Below are 14,994 nucleotides of genomic sequence, written 5' to 3'. Positions count from 1 at the left end.
TTTTGGCTGCATTGGGTCTTCATTGTGGTGCATGGGCTTCTCATTGCGGTGGCTTCTCTTGTTGTGAAACACGAGCTCTAGGCATGCAGGCTTCAGTTGTGGCACATGGGCTCAGTAATTGTGGCACATGGTCTTGGTTGCTCCTTGGCATGTGGGATCTTCCTGGACCTGGGTTCGAACCCATGTCCCCTACATTGGCAGGCGGATTCTTAACCACTGATTTGATGAATATTAAATTCATCAAAGGGGAATTTGAGAGAGGGGAAGTCCCTCTCTCTTTATTTTTAATTTTTGCCATTTTAATTACAGTGTGTCTTGATGTGGTCCTCTTTGGGTTGATCTTGTTTGTATCTCTGTGCTTACTGGACTTGGATATTTGTTTCCTTTCCCAGGTTAAGGAAGTTTTCATATATTATATCTTTAAATATGTTCTCTGCGCCTTTCTCTCTCTCTTCTCCTTCTAGGACCCCTATAATATGAATGTTAGTATACTGGATCTTTCCTCAGAGGTCTTTTAAACTGTCCTTATTTTTATTCTTTTTGCTTTTTTCTGTTCAGCTTCAGTGATTTCCACTGTTCTGGCTTCCAGATCTCTGATCCATTTCTCTACATCATCTAATCTACATAAACTTATCATATTCTTCATATATATTTGGTTCTTCTTTATATTTTTAACTCTTTGTTAAAACTTCTAATTTTTCACTCTTTTCATCCATTCTTCTCCTGAGTTCTTTGAAGCATCTTTATGATCATTACCTTCAACTCTTTATCAGGTAGACTGCTTATCTCTACTTCATGTTTTTTTAATTATAAATTTATTTATTTTTGGCTGCATTGGGGCTTCATTGCTGAATGCGGGCTTTCTCTTTAGTTGCAGCGAGAGGGGGCTACTCTTCATTGTGGTGTGTGGGCTTCTCATTGCAGTGGCTTCTCTTGTTGTGGAGCACAGGCTCTAGGCACATGGGCTTCAGTAGTTGTGGCTCATGGGCTCAGTAGTTGTGGCTTGTGGGCTCTAGAGTGCAGGCTCAGTAGTTGTGACGCACAGGCTTAGTTGCTCTGCGGCATATGGGATCTTTCTGGGCCGGGGGTCGAACCTGTGTCCCCTGCATTGGCAGGCAGATTCTTAACCACTGTGCTACCAGGGAAGTCCCTCTACTTCATTCTTCATCTTGGGTTCTATCGTATTCCTTCATTTGGTATGTATTCTTCTGTCGCCTCAATTTGCCTAATTTGCTGCTTTTATTTCTATGTTTGGTGAGCTGGTTAAGTTTCTCAACCTTGGAGAGGTGACCTTTTGTAGGAGATGTCCTATGTGTCCCAGCAGGGCACTCCTCTCTGACACCAGATCTATATGTTCTAGGTGTGTCCCATATGTGCGCTGCATGGGTCCTTCTGCTGTAGCAAGCTGACTACTATGGGTGGTCTGATAGGCATGGCTGACCCCCAGTCTGGTTGATTGCCAGGCTCTGACTCGTGTGGAGACTGCCAGTCACAGATGGGTTGGGTCAGGTCATGAAGAAGTTGGCTGCAGATCCTTGGGGGTTCCCAGGGCTAGTGCTGGCCTGCTGGTGGGTGTAGCCAGGTTCCAGAGTGGGTAGTGCAGGGCCGGGGACCCTGGATCTATATCAGCCTGCTAGTGGGTGGGACTGGTTCCTGACATGGCTAGATGCTGAGTCTGGGGAGTCCCAAAGCTGATATCAGTCTGCTGGTGAGTGGGACTGGATCCTGGGGCAGCCGGCTGAGGTGTCCAAGGTGTCTCAAAACAAGTGGCAGCCTGCTGGTGGGTGGGGCTGGGGCACAGGGTGTCCCAGAGCTAGTCCCAGGCCAGTTGTGAATGGATCTAGGTCCCAGGGTTTCTGGCTGCAGGGTCCTGGGGTTTCCAAATTTGGTTTTGGCCTACTGGTGGGTTGGGCAGATCCTGGGGCTGCTGACTGAAAGGCTCAAGGTGTCCCAGAGCTGGTGTTGGTCAGCTGGTAGGTGGGACTGGGTCCCGGGGGTCCTGGGGCTGGTGCCATTCTGCTGGTGGGAGGGCTATTTCCTCACATGACAGACTGAGGAACTGTGATGGTCTCAGGGCTAGTGCCTGCCCACTGGTAGGTATAGCCAGGGTATTGCTGCTGGCTGCAGGGCCCTGGGATTCCTGAAGTTAGTGTCATCTTGCTGGTGGGTGGGAGTGGGTCCCAACATCTGACTGTGTGGTCCCTGGGCAGTTCGAGGACTGTTGCTGGTGCTCTGGTATGCAGGGCTTGGTCCTAGGGCTTTATGGTGGACAGGACCATGTCCCAAAATGTCTGTGGGCTCAGAGGGTCTTAGGGCAGTTGGCCTGCTGTTGGGTAGAGATGTGTCCCTGCCCAGTTAGCTGCTTGGCCTGAGGCATCCCAATACTGGTGCCAACAGGCTGGTGGGCAGGGCTGGGTCCCATCACTAATAAGCTAGAGGGAAGATTCCAAAATGGTGCTTGTCAGCACCAGTGTCCTTGCGGTAGAATGAGCTCCCAAAGATGGATGCTGCCAGTGTCTGTATCCCTATGGTGAGCTCCAGTTTCATCCTGCCTCTACAGGAGGCTCTCCGAGATCAGCAGGTGGGTCTCACCCAGGCTCCTTTTAAATTACTGTTTCTGCTCTGGGTCCAGAGTGTGTGAGATTTTGTGTGTACCCTTTAGCAGTAGAATCTCTATTTCCCATAGCCCTCTGCGTCTCCTGAGAGTAAGCTCCACTGGCCTTCATAACATGTTCTGAGATCTCATCTTCCTGGTGCAGGACCCCTGGGCTGGAGAGCTTGATGTAGGGCTGACACCTCTTGCTCCTTAGGGAGACTCTCTGAAATTGTCATTATCCTCCCATTTGTGGGTCACCCACCCAGGTATATGGGTCTTGAGTATACCACATCTTCAGCACTCCTACCTGTCTCATTGTGGTTCCTTCTTTATATCTTTAGTAGTAGAAGATCGTTTCTGCTAGTCTTCTGGCTTTCTCATCAATAGCTGCTCTGTAAATAGTTGTAATTTTAGAGTGCCTGTGGGAGGAGGTGAGCTCAGGATCTTCCTACTCTGCCATCTAGGCCACTCTAGGAATCTTTTTTTTTTTTTTTTTTAAAGTGCATTTCTTTCTCTGTTCTGCTATTGGTTTCTTTGGAAAGCATCAATTATCTGCTAACTGGGCATCATTGCAGGTTCTATAACCATTCATCAGAAATTTAAGATCCCTTTCTTAAGGCACAGGCAAGACCCAAAGTCCTATTTAGCCAGAATAATCACCTCAGGTTAGAATTTTATCCAGGACATTTATTATTCTTTTATTTTTGAGCTAGAAAGCTATACTGAAGCACATTGTGACAAAGGGAGAGTGTGGGTTTTTAATTTGTTCCTGGGAATAAAATATCAGTTTCTTTTCTTTTCTGCCTGAAGCTATTTGCTTGCTTCACTTAATAATTAACCCCTCAGAAGAACCAAAACGCAAAAACAAAAACAAGAACTTTTCAAGGGTAAAACTATAAGTTGTTTTCTCAGACCATTAATAATTTGGTCAGCAGAAGCTGAATTAACTATAAAGTTATAGCTATAAAAGCTGTTTTACATAGTGGAAAGAGAGAGCTCAAGAATGACCTAGACATTTGTTAAAATCTTTACTTCACCACCTGGCTACTATGCAGTCTCGGGTAAGTTTCTTATGTGTAGTAAGCTGAAATTTCCACACCTGTAAGATAAAAATAATATTACCTATCATATAGATATTTGGGGGGAAAATGAATACCGTAAGTACAATACTGTGACTAGAACATGGTAAGTAGTCAGTAGGTAGTAATTGTTCTCATTGTTATTATCTTTCATAAATTCACAGGAATTAGAGAATTAATCTTTTTAAAAACTATTTAAAATGTGAGTACTATTGTAGAAATTTAGAAGAAAAGGTAGCGTTTTTACTTGAGCTGAACTATTGGATCGGGAATAGACCGTAAAGATTTCTCTATTTACTAGAATTTTCCTCTCTCCCAACCTGACAGAGAATGTTGAGGAAATCTTTGTTGAAAATTTGTATTACAGATATCTCCACTTTTAGATAAGAATAACTTATAGATAAAATAACATTCAAATTCATAAAACCAGTATTTTACTAACCATTATTCATGTGTCAAAAATTGGTTTAGATGAGAAAAAGTTAGATATATAAAATTAAGAAAAACAATATTCTCAAAACTTTGCTTTCTCATGGATAAATTCTTTCACTCATTTGCAAAATGCCATAAATTGTTTAAAATGCTAGATATACACATTTATATAAAATTTAATTTTTTGTCTATTACTGTGTAAGAATAAAGTAATATAGAATAAAATCTTTATTTGAAGGTAAAATAATATAGAGTTTTACCCTTAAAAAATGGGATGTCTTGAGACCTACATATCTTTATTTTATACTCTACAAAGTCAGCTTGAAAGCATCTAGTCCAGACTTTGTTTTCGGAAAACAAAATGACTTTTTAAAATATAATACATGACAGATGGATGAAAACATATACACACATGCATGTTGAGTGTTCTTTCACACTGATTCCTCAGTGAAAGGAGAGTCTAATGAGAGTTCCTATGAATGGCGACCAGGAGGTGACACAGAAGAACTGTATGCTCACCTTTCTTCCTTAATTTTACTTTGTTAAGACTTGACATTGTTCGTGTAAGACAAGCTTGCTTTGTTCCCTAACATTGTACTTCTTCCACCATCATTTAGTGTTTCAACTCATTTATAAACTCATGAAGATGAGATGAAATACAATACATTTTTGCTAATGGAATCTTAATCTTTTTCTCATTCAGTAGAAAACTGAAATTTAAGTTACCATTACCTTTGGGCAACTGTGAGATATACACTAAGTCTCTGGAGTTTAAAATATCGTGTTGGGTTTCTATCTTTGAAAATATTAACAACTGTAAATACTAAAGCTGGAGGGTTAAAAATGTTTCATTAAAATTCTTGTGGAAGTAAGGTGCTGTGGTCAGAAGAATCTCTCTTCTCTTGACTCAAATCCAGCCTAAGAACTGGTGGAATCCAGGTGTGGGAAAGCTGTATGCCTAGCTGGACCAGCATGCCAACACAAGTACCAAAGAAACTGCCCCGTAACAACTTCATGAAATCGATATTGCCCCAGTTTTGCTGCTGTGGAATTTGATGCTTAAAAAGTTATGGCAAATTAAGAAGGTCACACAGCTGATAAGTGGTGAAAAAGACTCTCCTTGACTAAACTTTATTCAGCTCCTCCAAGCCCTCTTCTCAACCAGACCAAACTGTGGCCCCAGTCCTGCTAGGCCTGCATAGTCCAATTTTAGTGAGAACCCTGTTAAGCCAGTTTAGAGAGAATCCTCTATCCTCTATATCTGATCAAATTCCTCATGCCCCACATTGGCCTACTTCAGCAAAAATCCCAAGTCACTTTAGCAAGAATTCCCCTTACTCTTAATGTCTCCTCTTAGAAATTTTCCATCCACCAACAGCCACCACCAACCTGCTCCTCTACTGTGTTCCCTTTTCCTCATTGTATTCAGGGTAGAGCTCAGTCTCTCTCCTCTATTGCTATAGTCTTGACACCTATCACAATAGTCTGGAATAAAGTTTGCCTTACCATTTTAACAAGTGTAGAATAATTTTTTTCTTTAACAGAGACAAAACCAAGAATGGAATCAAGTCAGCTGAACTCAAAATCCTGGTTCTTTTCCTTAAATTGCTCAACATTTTCCTTTTCCTTAATAGCTCAACATTTGATATTTTTATTCTCTAACATTAAATTTCTGTTCTCTTAACTAGGCATATTAAAATAGTTTTTTAAAAAGCAGTAGACAGTTCTATTTTTGGATAGCAATGAGCATGACACCTAAAATTTTTCAAAATCACTTTTTTATGTCACAGAAGTATTTATAATACGGTTTATTTCCTTTTTAAAAAATCTCTGCAGGCCATATGGTCTGTGGGCCAGTGCCTTCTCTGAACCATCCAATGAACATGGTCAAACATACTTAGTTTAACAGGAAGAGAATTAGCAGATTTTCTTTTTCCATTGTAGAGTCTTTTTTTTTTTTTTTTGGTAATTTTATTGAAGTATAGTTGATTTAAAATGTTGTGTTAGTTTCAGGTGTACAGCAAAGTGATTCAGTTATACTTCTTATACATATATTCATTCTTTTTTAGAATCTTTTCTCATATAGGTTATCATTGAGTAGTTTTAATGACTTTTCCTGCTGTCATAATTATAAATATTAGTTAATGTTGCATTGAGTTGGTGTGTGATATATGTGATTTAAAAAATGGGTATGTAAAGTAAGTTTCCAAAGAATAGTGGTTTTCATTTAATACCTTCATTCATTCATTATGTGGTAATATTTGTTATTATTATTATTGCTGAGAGAAGAATGTAACAAAAAATCTTATTAGAAAATCCCTTTTTTGTGGTAGCTATGATGTCTCTCATCACAACTAAGTTTAAACAATTAGAGGTGATTTTCAAAATCTGTAGTCCTATATTTTGGCTGTTTTAAAAATAGAGTTTGTCACTACTTATCACGTGTATTTTTTAATTAGACAAGAAAGTGTTTATTTTTCTTCATAGTTGACACTTTCCTTCTACTTCATCAAAAGCTTTCATTTTCCTAACTTTAATGCTTTATTGATGCCTGCTGCCCTTAAAGAGATCATGTTTTCCATTGCCTATAAAAGATCATGCTTAAATTGTGTTCTTTGCTACATCACACAAACAATAGTTTTAATAGTTTTCCTTATTAACTGTACTTTGCCTACTTTAAGAAAAAAGTCAGATAAACAAACATCTTCAAGCACAAATGTTTTATTTATCCTGATTTTATTACTCAACATTTATAATCCCTTGAATAAAAACAATTACTAGTGACTTAGGCAATACTTGAAAATCATATCATTTTCACAACCACTGTATGTGATAATTATTATAATGCCCAAATTTTAATCTGAAGGGTTTAATTTACTTCTCTGAATTCCCACAAACTGTAAGTAATTAATCTTGGACTTGAAACTTGGTCTTTTAAAAATTCAAAGCATTTTACATTTGATCTTCACAAATGTACAATTGAGCAGTAAATATTTATTGTTGATGCTTAATTAAAGTTGTCTGTATCCATTAATCTATTTCTCTATGCTTCAGAAATGTGCTTACCGTGCCTTGAAGAATATTGAAAGTAAAGCTTGGGTGTTTCAATAGAAAATATTAAAGATATCTGGGTTTTATTTAACGGGACCTATTTCATTACAGAAAAAAAAAATTCTAATGTATACTTATGCAGCATCAAAAAGAGCATATCTGACATCAAAAATTTTTGGCTCAGGTTTATTCTGTTAAAGTGTGTCATTCACTTTAATTATCTTGAATACTTGCCCTCTTCTGTTTAATAATGATATATATATATATATATATATATATATATATATATATATATATATATATATATATATATATATATACACACATACATACATACTTAGAGAATGAACTTATGGTTACCAGGGGGAAGGATAACAGGGAGGGATAGGTTGGGAGTTTGTGATTGATGTGTACACACTGCTATATTTAAAACAGGTAGCTAACAAGGACCTACTGTAAAAAAAAATAATTAATTTAAAAAAAAAAAGACTTTTCCTGACCCCTTCCTCTCCTGGAACTATCTCACTAGCCCATCTTATTGTCTAAGGAAATAAAAACATTTATATATGTGTGTGTGTGTGTGTGTGTGTGTGTGTGTATACTGCAGCTTTATATATATATATAAATATATATATATACTGCAGCTTTATATATATATACATATATATATATATATACATATATATATATATATATATATATATATAAATACTGCAGCTTTAAAACCATTCTCAGAAACACTAGGTTTACATATATGTACTTGGCCTGCTAAAAATGTATTCAGCCCACCCCTATGTATCAATAGCTCCCCTTAATTCGTACCTCCTGCTGTTCCTTGTTCTAAGAAGCTAAGACAACACTAACATTTGTCTGCGACAATTATGCTTAGAATTTACAAAAGCATGCTGATGCAAGCCAAACAAGTAGTTTGTGGATTTAGAAGTGGCTTGAATTTCTTTTGGGCTTGCTACTTTATTCTTGTTAGTCCCCTGCCCGACTGCCATCAAGCTCAGTTCGATGCCATTTAAGCCTTTAGCATACAGACTGTATTTGTCATCACAGCTGATAAAGACAGAATTTATATGCTTATACCGATTTTTGCAACTTTACTACTGAATTCAATTTGAAGTCAAATATATTTTATAATTAAAATATGTAAAAGAATATGGCCTCAAAATACATAGTACTTAGTATTGTCCACTTTGAATGATACTGAGCTGTCTTCCACTGAATAAGAGTTGCTATTAGTACTACAAAACTTTATAAGGCATTTACTACAAACTGGAAAAAGATTCTATTCAGCACTGAATTTAGGGCTGAAATCTCCATTTCAGTGTGGAGGCAGTGTTACCTCTGTTTAATGATCTTATTTTTAAGTATTGATAAAATCATCCTCAGGTTTTAAAGGTTAATGTTCCTGAAAATACTCAAAGCAGATTTCATCAGAAAATATTTCTTCTTATTCACAGTTGTATGTATGCCATATAGTACTTTTTAAATAAATGAGGGAGATGCCTCATTACAAGAATGTACCACGTAGATTAGACTGCCTATATAATGCAAACACTGATATATTAATGACTACTCAAGCAACTGGTTTCTTTTTTTCTTTAACATCTTTATTGTAGTAAAGTTGCTTTACAACGGTGTGTTAGTTTCTGCTTTAAAACAAATTGAATCAGCTATACACATACATATATCACCATATCTCCTCCCTCTTGTGTCTCCCTCACACCCTCCCTATCACACCCCGCTAGGTGGTCACAAAGCACTGAGCTGATCTCCCTGTGCTATGAGGCTGCTTCCCACTAGCTATCTATTTTATATTTGGTAGTATATATAAGTCCATGCCACTCTCTCACTTCCTCCCAGCTAACCCTTCTCCCTCCCTGTGTCCTCAAGTCCATTCTCCACGTCTGCATCTTTACTCCTGTCCTTCCTCTAGGTTCTTCATAACAATATTAATATTTTTTTAGATTCTCTCTCTCTATATATATATGTTAGCATATGGTATTTGTTTTGCTCTTTCTGACATACTTCCCTCTGTATGACAGACTCTAGGTCGATCCACCTCACTACAAATAACTCAATTTCATTTCTTTTTATGGCTGAGTAATATTCCATTGTATATATGTGCCACATCTTCTTTATCCATGCATCTGTCGATGGACACTTAGGTTGTTTCCCTGTCCTGGCTATTGTAAATAGTGCTGCAGTGAACATTGTGATACATGACCCTTTTTGAATTATGGTTTCCTCAGGGTATATGCCCAGTAGTGGGATTGCTGGGTCATATGGTAGTTCTACCTTTAGTTTTTTAAGGAACCTCCATACTGTTCTCCATAGTGACTGTATCAATTTACATTCCCACCAACAGTGCAAGAGGGTATGCTTTTCTCCACACACTCTCCAGCTTTTATTGTTTGTACATTTGTTATGATGGTCATTCTGACTGGTGTGAGATGATACCTCATTGTAGTTTTGATTTGATTTCTCTAGTGATTAGTGATGTTGAGCATTCTTTCATGTGCTTGTTGGCAATCTGTAAATCTTCTTTGGAGAAGTGACTATTTAGGTCTTCTGCCCATTTTTGGATTGAGCTGTTTGTTTTTTGATATTGAGCTGCATGAGCTGCTTGTAAATTTTGGAGATTAATCCTTTGTCAGTTGCTTCATTTGAAAATATTTTCTCCCATTCTGAGGGTTGTCTTTTGGTCTTGTTTATGGTTTCCTTTGCTGTGCAAAAGCTTTTAAGTTGCGTTAGGTCCCATTTGTTTATTTTTGTTTTTATTTCCTTTTCTCTAGGAGGTGGGTCAAAAAGGATCTTGCTGTGGTTTATGTCATAGAGTGTTCTCCCTATGTTTTCCTCTAAGAGTTTTATAGTGTCTGGCCTTACATTTAGATATTTAATCTATTTTTGTGTATGGTGTTAGGGAGTGTTCTAATTGCCTTCTTTAACATGTAGCTGTACGGTTTTCCCAACACCACTTGCTGAAGAGGCTGTCTTTTCGCCATTGTATATTCTTGACTCCTTTATCAAAAATAAGTTGACCGTATGTGCGTGGGTTTACTTCTGGCCTTTCTATCCTGTTGCATTGATCTATATTTCTGTTCTTGTGGCAGTACCATACTGTCTTGATTACTGTAGCTTTGTAGTATAGTCTGAGGTCTGGAGGTCTGATTCCTCCAGCTCCGTTTCTCTTTCTCAAGATTGCTTGGGCTATTCAGGGTCTTTTGTGTTTCCATACAAATTGTGAAATTTTTTGTTCCAGTTCTGTGAAAAATGCCATTGGTCCTTTGACAAGGATTGCTTTGAATCTGTAGATTGCTTTGGGTAGAATAGTCACTTTCACAGTGTTGATTCTTCCAATCCAAGAACATGGTATATCTCTCCATCTGTTTGTATTTCTTTAATTTCTTTCATTAGTGTCTTACAGTTTTCTGCATACAGGTCTTTTGTCTCCTTAGGAAGGTTTATTCCAGGGTATTTTTTTCTTTTTCTTGCAATGGTAAATGATAGTGTTTCTTTAATTTCTCTTTCAGCTTTTTCACCATTAGTATATAGGAATGCAAGAGATTTCTGTGCATTAATTTTGTATCCTGCTACTTTACCTAATTCATTGATTACCTCTAGTAGTTTTCTGGTAAGGTCTTTAGGATTCCCTATGTATAGTATCATGTCATCTGCAAACAGTGACAGCTTTACTTCTTCTTTTCCTATTTAGATACCTTTTGTTTCTTTTTCTTCTCTGATTGCTATGGCTAAAACTTCCAAAACTATGTTGAATAATAGTGGTGAGAGTGGGGAACCTTGTCTTCTTCCTAATCTTAATGGAAATGGTTTCAGTTTTTCACCATTGCGAATGATGTTGGCTGTGGTTTTGTCATATATGGTCTCTATTATGTTGAGGTAAGTTCCCTCTATGCCTACTTTCTGGATGGTTTTTATCATAAGTGGTGTTGAATTTTGTCAGAAGCTTTTTCTGCATCTATTGAGATGATCATATGGTTTTTCTCCTTCAATTTGTTAATATGGTGTATCACATTGATTGATTTGCCTATATTGAAGAATCCTTGCATTTCTGGGATAAACCCCACTTGATCATGGTGTATGATCCTTTTAATGTGCTGTTGGATTCTGTTTGCTAGTATTTTGTTGAGGATTTTTGCATCTATGGTCATCAGTGATATTGGCCTGTAGTTTTCTTTCTTTGTGACATCTTTGTCTGGTTTTGATATCAGGGTGATGGTGGCCTCGTAGAATGAGTTTGGGAATGTTCCTCCTTCTGCTATATTTTGAAAGAGTTTCAGGAGGATAGGTGTTACCCCTCTCTAATTGTTTTATAGAATTCGGCTGTGAAGCCATCTGGTCCGGGGCTTTGGTTTGTTGGAAGATTTTTAATCACAGTCTCAATTTCAGTATTTTGATTGGTCTGTTTATATTTTCTATTTCTTCCTGGTTCAGTCTCAGAAGGTTGTGCTTTTCTAAGAATGTGTCCATTTCTTCCAGGTTGTCCATTTTATTGGCATAGAGTTGCTTGTAGTAATCTCTCATGATCCTTTGTATTTCTGCAGTGTCAGTTGTTACTTCTCCTTTTTCATTTCTAATTCTATTAATTTGATTCTTCTCCCTTTTTTTCTTGATGAGTCTGGCTAATGGTTTATCTATTTTGTTTATCTTCTCAAAGAACCAGCTTTTGGTTTTGTTGATCTTTGCTATAGTTTCCTTCATTTCTTTTTCATTTATTTCTGATCTGATCTTTATGATTTCTTCCCTTCTGCTAACATTGGTGGTTTTTGTTCTTTCTCTAATTGCTTTAGGTGTAAGGTTAGGTTTTTTACTTGAGGTGTTTTTTTGTTTCTTGAGGTGGGATTGTATTGCTATAACCTTCCCTCTTACAACTGCTTTTGTTGCATCCCATAGGTTTTGGGTCATCGTGTTTTTATTGTCATTTGTTTCTAGGTATTTTTTGAATTCTTCTTTGATTTCTATAGTGATCTTTTCATTATTAAGTAGTGTATTGTTTAGCCTCCATGTGTTTGTATTTTTTACAGATTTTTTCCTGTAGTTGATATCTAGTCCCATAACATTGTGGTCAGAAAAGATACTGGATATGATTTCAATTTTCTTAAATTTACCAAGGCTTGATTTGTGACCCAATATATGATCTATCCTGGAGAATGTTCCATGGCACTTGAGAAGAAAGTGTATTCTCTGTTTTTTGAATGGAATATCCTATAAATATCAACTAAATCCATCTTGTTTAATGTATCATTTAAAGTTTCTCTTTCCTTATTTATTTTCATATTGAATGATCTGTCCATTGGTAAAAGTGGGGTGCTAAAGTCCCCTGCTATGATTGTGTTACTGTCAATTTCACCATTTTTGGCTGTTAGCATTTACCTTATGTATTGAGGTGCTCCCCTGTTGGGTGCATAAATATTTAACAATTGTTATGTATTCTTCTTGGATTAATCCCTTGATCATTATGTAGTGTCCTTCTTTGTCTCTTGTAATAGTCTTTATTTAACATCTGTTTTGTCTGATATGAGAATTGTTACTCCAGCTTTCTTTTGATTTCCATTTGCATGGAATATGTTTTCCCATCCCCTCAGTTTCAGTCTGTATGTGTCTCTAGGTCCGAAATGGATCTCTTGTAGACAGCATATATACAGGTCCTGTTTCTGTATCCATTTAGCCAGTCTATGTCTTTTGGTTGCAGCATTTAATCCATTTACACTTAAGGTAATTATCGATATGTATGTTCCTATTACCATTTTCTTAATTGTTTTGGATTTGTTATTGTAGGTTTTTTCCTTCTCTTGTGTTTCCTGCCTAGAGAAGTTCTTTTAGCATTTGTTGTACAGCTACAACAAATTGCAAAGCTGGTTTGCAAAGCTGGTTTTGTGGCGCTGAATTCTCTTAGCTTTTGCTTGTCTGTAAAGGTTTTAATTTCTCCATCGAATCTGAATGAGATCCTTGCTGGTTAGGGTAATCTTGGTTGTAGGTTTTTCCCTTTCATCACTTTAAATATGTCCTGCCACTCCCATCTGGCTTGCAGAGTTTCTATTGAAAGATTAGCTGTTAACCTTATGGGGATTCCCTTGTATGTTATTTGTTGTTTTTCCCTTGCTGCTTTTAATATTTTTTCTTTGTATTTAATATTTGATAGTTTGATTAATATGTGTCTTGGCGTGTTTCTCCTTGGATTTATCCTCTATGGGACTCTCTGTGCTTCCTGGACTTGACTGACTATTTCCTTACCCGTGTTAAGGAAGTTTTCAACTATAATATTTGAAATATTAGCTCAGACCCTTTCTTTTTCTCTTCCTTTTTTGGGTCTCCTATAATTCGAATGTTGGTGTGTTTAATGTTGTCCCAGAGGTCTCTGAGATGGTCCTCGGTTCTTTTCATTCTTTTTTCTTTATTCTGCTCTGTAGCAGTTATTTCCACTATTTTGTCTTCCAGGTCACTTATCCGTTCTTCTGCCTCAGTTATTCTGCTATTGATTCCTTCTAGAGAATTTTTAATTTCATTTATGGTGTTGTTCATCATTGTTTGTTTGCTCTTTAGTTCTTCTAGGACTTTGTTAGTGTTTCTTTTATTTTCTCCATTCTTTTTCCAAGATTTTGGATCATCTTTTCTATCATTACTCTGAATTCTTTTTCCGGTAGACTGCCTATTTCCTCTTTGTTTGGTCAGGTGGGTTTTTACCTTGCTCCTTCATCTGCTCTGTGTGTCTTTGTCTTCTCATTTTGCTTAACTTATTGTGCTTGTGGTCTCCTTTTTGCAGGCTGCAGGTTTGTAGTTCCCATTATTTTTGGTGTCTGCCCCCAGTAGGTTAGTCTGGTTCAGTGGGTTATGTAGGCTTCCTGGTGGGGGGACTGGTGCCTGTGTTCTGGTGGATGAGGCTGGATCTTGTTTTTCTGGTGGGCAGAACCACATGTGGTGGTGTCTTTTTGGGTGTCTGTGAACTTAATATGATTTTAGTCAGCCTCTCTGCTAATGGGTGGGATTGTGTTTCTGTCTTGCTAATTACTTGGCCTAGGGTGTCTAGCACTTTAGCTTGCTGGTTATTGAGTGGAGCTGGGTCTTAGCATTGAGATGGAGATTTCTGGGAGAGCTTTCACCGTTTGATATTATGTGGAGCTGGGAGGTCTCTGGTGGACCAATGCTCTGAACTTGGCTCTCCAACCACAAAGACACAGGCCTGACACCTGGGTCCAGAAGAAAAGGGAGAGAGAAAGAAAGAAAGAAAGGAAGAAAGGAAGGAAGGAAGGAAGGGAGGAACGGAGGGAAAGAAAGAAAGAAAGGAAGGAAGGAAGAAAGGAGGAGAAAGAAAGAAAAAGTTGCTAAAATAAAAAATAATTATAAGAATAAAAAAATTAAAAATAATTTAAAAAAAGAAAGAGAGAACAACCAAACCAGAAAACAAATCCACCAAAGATAATAAGCGCTAAGAACTATACTAAAAAAAAAAAAACAAAAAAAACCCGACAGACAGAACCCTAGTACAATTGATAAAAGCAAATCTATACAGACAAAATCACACAAGGAAGCATACACATACACACTCACGGAAAGATAAAAAGGAAATATATATATATATATATATATATATATATATATATATATATATATATCGTTGCTCCCAAAGTCCACCGCCTCAATTTTGGGATGATTTGTTGTCTATTCATGTATTCCACAGATACAGGGTACATCAAGTTGATTGTGGAGATTTAATCCACTGCTCCTGAGGCTGCTGGGAGAGATTTCCCTTTCTCTTCTTTGGTTGCACAGCTCCTGGGCTTCAGCTTTGGATTTGGCCCTACCTCT

At 37.4% G+C, this 14,994-nt stretch overlaps 1 pseudogene; it reads left to right on the top strand.

Annotated features, from left to right (window-relative positions):
• The first annotated feature begins 2,500 nt into the window (after window positions 1–2,500).
• Window positions 2,501–14,994, top strand: part of LOC132426272 (retinoic acid receptor RXR-gamma pseudogene) — a 50,353-nt pseudogene continuing 37,859 nt past the window's right edge.

Source organism: Delphinus delphis, chromosome 5, assembly GCF_949987515.2.
Source record: "Delphinus delphis chromosome 5, mDelDel1.2, whole genome shotgun sequence".
NCBI lineage: Eukaryota > Metazoa > Chordata > Mammalia > Artiodactyla > Delphinidae > Delphinus > Delphinus delphis.
The sequence above is the reverse complement of the archived record's forward strand: the minus strand, read 5'-3'. Positions and strand labels throughout refer to the sequence as shown.